Source organism: Triticum dicoccoides, chromosome 2B (assembly GCF_002162155.2).
Source record: "Triticum dicoccoides isolate Atlit2015 ecotype Zavitan chromosome 2B, WEW_v2.0, whole genome shotgun sequence".
Classification (NCBI taxonomy): Eukaryota; Viridiplantae; Streptophyta; class Magnoliopsida; order Poales; family Poaceae; genus Triticum; species Triticum dicoccoides.
The window spans coordinates 15,254,413-15,258,541 of NC_041383.1; the positions used below are offsets into that span (position 1 = coordinate 15,254,413).

Consider the following 4,129-nt stretch of genomic DNA (forward strand, 5'->3'; position numbering starts at 1 on the left):
TCCAGTTCCGCCTTGGTGCTCTCCAGCTTCACCTCCGGAGCCCAGGAACTGAAGTTGTCCGCCTCGACGTTGCTGACAAGCGACTAATCGGTCGAAGATGCTCAGCCCACCAAGCTTGGTGTCGACGGGAGGGGAGGAGTGGTGCCCTTCGTGGGACAGGAGCGGTGGCGACCTACCGTGCACTACTCTTCCTCAATGCCGGCGGCGCCCGTGAACGTGCCGGCTTCTTCGTGGTCGTGGCGCCAGGGCGCGGCCTCGGTGATGTCCTCCTCGTCGGCGTCGCCGAACAACACCTCACCCGCCTCATCGTCGCACTCCTTGCCGACGGCCGCCACTTCCGCCACCCGGTACCGCCAGCGGGTGAGGGGGATCTCGTGGGCGGAGCGGGAGGACTCGAGCAGCGCTTCTTGCTGCATGCGCCTCCCAGAACCACTCCTCCCGCACCATGTCCATATAATGGGCACGAGGCTCGAAGATGGTCATGGTGCAATGCACCGGCAAGGGTGGAGCGCAGGAGGAGGGTGCCGCAGAGGAAGAGGAGGGTGGCATTGGCTTGTTGTCGGAGGCGTCCTCCTGCTGCATGTCGGCCTGCCAGTCGGCAGCAATGGCGGCCATGGCCTTCTTCTGCTCCACCATCAACCCGCCCCAGAGAGCTTTGGCGGCGAAGGGGTCCATGGCAGGCAGTGATGTGGAGAGAGATGACCATGGCTATAGCCGGGGCACTGGGGCAACGGTTTATATAGCACCGGTGGGCGACAGAGGGACGGATTGGTGGCGCCCGGGAAGATTGCCTCGGCAACTGCGTGCCATCAATGCGGGTGGCAGACGGACGAACGGACGACCGTCGTGTCGTTTGATCGCATGGCAGTCGCCTGCACGGGAAGCGGCGCGGACGGCGCTCTCTCGTCCGGCGCGCCGCTTCCATGCGGACGCCAGTGAATGGTCGCGTACGCTCTGGCCAGGCATGAATGCGGCTGCTAACCAAAGATGCGCAGGAGGGGCATGGTTTTTTGGTGGGCCAGGACGGTCAGAAGCGGGCTTGGGATCAATCCGGACTTCCGCAAACTTCCCCCACTTTTGTCTCCGGTTTGCGGGAGAAACCACGTTCGGACCGTGCCGCGGACCAATACAGGACCGCGTGGATGGTTTCCATAGTCTCGGCGATTGTGAAAGGTTTGCGGATCGGTGTTGAAGATGCCCTACTATCCAGCATCTATTAACTGGGTTTGTGTTGCTTCACACATAGCTGGGTGTAACTAATGTAGGAGTGCCATCATGCGTATCGGCTATGAAAGCATGAGTCACCGTCCAGGCAAGGTCAAGATGATGGGACCGTCAAGAACAGAAGATCACGAGAGTATCCACAAACAAATTAGACTCTGTTTGGTTCATAAGTCTTAGGATTTTTTCTAGTTCCAACTAAAAAGTCCCTAGTCTTTAAAAAGTTCCTTCCTATTTGTTTCTAGGGACTAAAAAGTCCCTAGTCCTTCCCTAAAGGTTATTAAATGACCATGTTACCCCAAATATATAGAAAAATAACAACCAAACAACACCATGGGGCGGCGGGGCAATGGGTGCAGGGAGGGCATTGTTGAAAAAGTCCCAAAAAAGACTCTCCTTGAGAGTCTTCTTTATTTAGTCCCAAAAAGTAACTTTTAGTCCCTAGTTGTCCCGGCTGTTTGGTTAAAAAGTCTCTAAGAAGGACTTTTTCTAGTCCTTATACCAAAAAATCCCTGAAAACAAACACCCCTTAGTAAGTGAGAAAAACGCATAGACAAATCATTGAATTGTATCTTCAGAAAAAAAAATCAATGCCTTGTTGTGTCATTGGGGCGTTGAAGACAGCACCACAAAAATACACAGGCACGCTGACGCACATGACACGGTAAATGTTTCTTTTAAGAATTCAATGGTGTTATAACATGGTACAAGTATTATTAAATAATCATTTCTCAACATTGGATTTAGAGTTTTAAACATTCCAATTAGAGAAATGATTGAGCAGTTGGAAAGGCAAATTGCTCTTAGTTGGAGGACGGCTGATTTTAATTAACTACGTTCTCACAAATATGGTTCTCTATATGCTTTCTTTCGTCCAACTCCCAAAAGGGGTCCTGCAAAAACTGGACTATTTTAGATCCAGATTCTTTAGGCAAGGAGATGGTGAAAAGAAAAAATACAGACTGACCAAATGCAGTGTGGTTTGTAGGCCGGAAGACCAAGGTGGCCTGGGAATTCATGACTTGCAAATCAAGAATGAGGCCCTACTTAGTAAATGGTTGTTTAAACTTCTTACTAAGGATGGTATTTGGCAAACCATGATGCGTAACAAGTATCTAGGCCAAAAGGCGGTGTCTCAGACATATTGGACACCTGGCGACTCGCACTTTTGGACTGGCCTAATGGAGGCAAAGAAACATCTCTTTCTCTTTGGGTCTTTCGCGATAAGGGACGGGTCGGAGGTTCGTTTCTGGCAAGACATTTGGCTAGACAATGCCAGTCTTCGAGAACAATATCCAGCCCTGTACAACATTGCTCGCGAAAAGAATAATACTATTGCGCAAGTGCTCAGTTCATCCCCACCCAACATTTCGTTTAGGCGAGATTTGATTGGCCTCCGACTTGTTTCATGGCACAATCTTTTATCCCGTCTGGATTCGATTAATCTTAGACAAGGCCGAGATGTGTTTCACTAGAACCTTACTCCATCAGGGTCATTCACAGTAGACTCTGTATTGTGCACTCATGCATTCCGAGGTACCGGTGAGTAATAACAAGAAAATCTGGAAGTCGAAGATTCCACTAAAAGTTAAAATCTTCATGTGTTATCTTCGCAGAGGAGTTGTTCTAACCAAAAACAATCTCGCACGACGCAACTGGCCAGGGAGTAAGAAGTGTTGTTTTTGTACTCATGAAGAAACAATCAAACACCTGTTTTTCCAATGGATCTTAGATCTTTCTGGATTGGAGCCTCCATCACCGTACAGTAGGATAGCACCAACTATCCAAACCATGGGTAAAATCTTCATTGAGTCTCCCCGTGTTTGCATTTCTCTGACTCTACTCTCACTTTTACTCTTGCAAGTCTACACTTTTTTCTACATTTACTCTTGTAGACTTGCATGTGTAAGATGCTTCACAGACTAGTGTAGAAAAACTTAAATTTATGAATAGCTTCTATTTTTTTTTCTATTCATCACCTCCCATCCCTTCTAGACACTTAATAAATCTTACACGGAGCACACAGCCACCAAGGGCCAGCTCGTTGCCGAGTGTACAACCACCATCACCACCATCTCTCTCCGACACGATTTAGTGGTGGAGTAATGCACCATTGGGGCATCAGGGAAGGACGAGCACAACCCGGCACTATTAGGGAAAACTTTACAGCATGTACAATGGTTGACAAGATAGTTCTATCTTAAGTCTTGCATATGATTTAGAGATGACAATTTTTTTTGTTTATAATGGATCATTTCTTAGCCTTATCTTCAATAACTAGCAATTCCTAAAAATATGGTGAGACATATTGTGCTAAGAGATCACCTCTTGTAAGAGAAGACAAGCCTTTTCTTACGAGTTCTCTCTCTTCCACCTCATCATCTATCCTACGTGGCACTCCTAAGATAGCACCATTGTACATGCCCTTATACATAGAACGTTAGCAGTAGCGGGGGTTAAAAAGAAGCGCTGCTGGTACTTAGCACAGCGCGTATCCACATAAGGCGTTGCTGCTACAGATATAGCTGTAGCGCGACAAGGACGAAGGGCGCTACTACTAAAATTGCCAAACCGTTGCTGCCAGGCAAAGTGTAGTAGTAGCGCATACCCTGAAATGCGCTACTGCTAAGTAGTTTACCAGTAGCGCTTTCCCCTAACACGCGCTACTGCTAAAACCATCATACCTTCTCCCCCAACCACCCCTCACTCTCCCCTTCTCCACTCTCACTCTCACTCTCCCACGCACGTCGTCCGCCGCCACCAATGACGTATGGCCCTCCCCCACCACCACATTGCCGCTGCCGCCCTCGCTTCTCCTTCATCGGTATGCGGCATCCCTCCTCCTCCTTCCGCGCCCTCCTCCCTCCTCCGGCCGCGTCCTCCTCCCTCCACCGGTCGCGTCATCCTC

At 49.3% G+C, this 4,129-nt stretch overlaps 1 protein-coding gene across 1 annotated transcript in view; it reads right to left on the reverse strand.

Annotated features, from left to right (window-relative positions):
• The window catches only part of LOC119361761 (disease resistance protein RGA5-like), a 23,181-nt gene that overhangs the window by 656 nt on the left and 18,396 nt on the right, over positions 1–4,129 (reverse strand). The gene's annotated exons all lie outside the window — the stretch shown is intronic.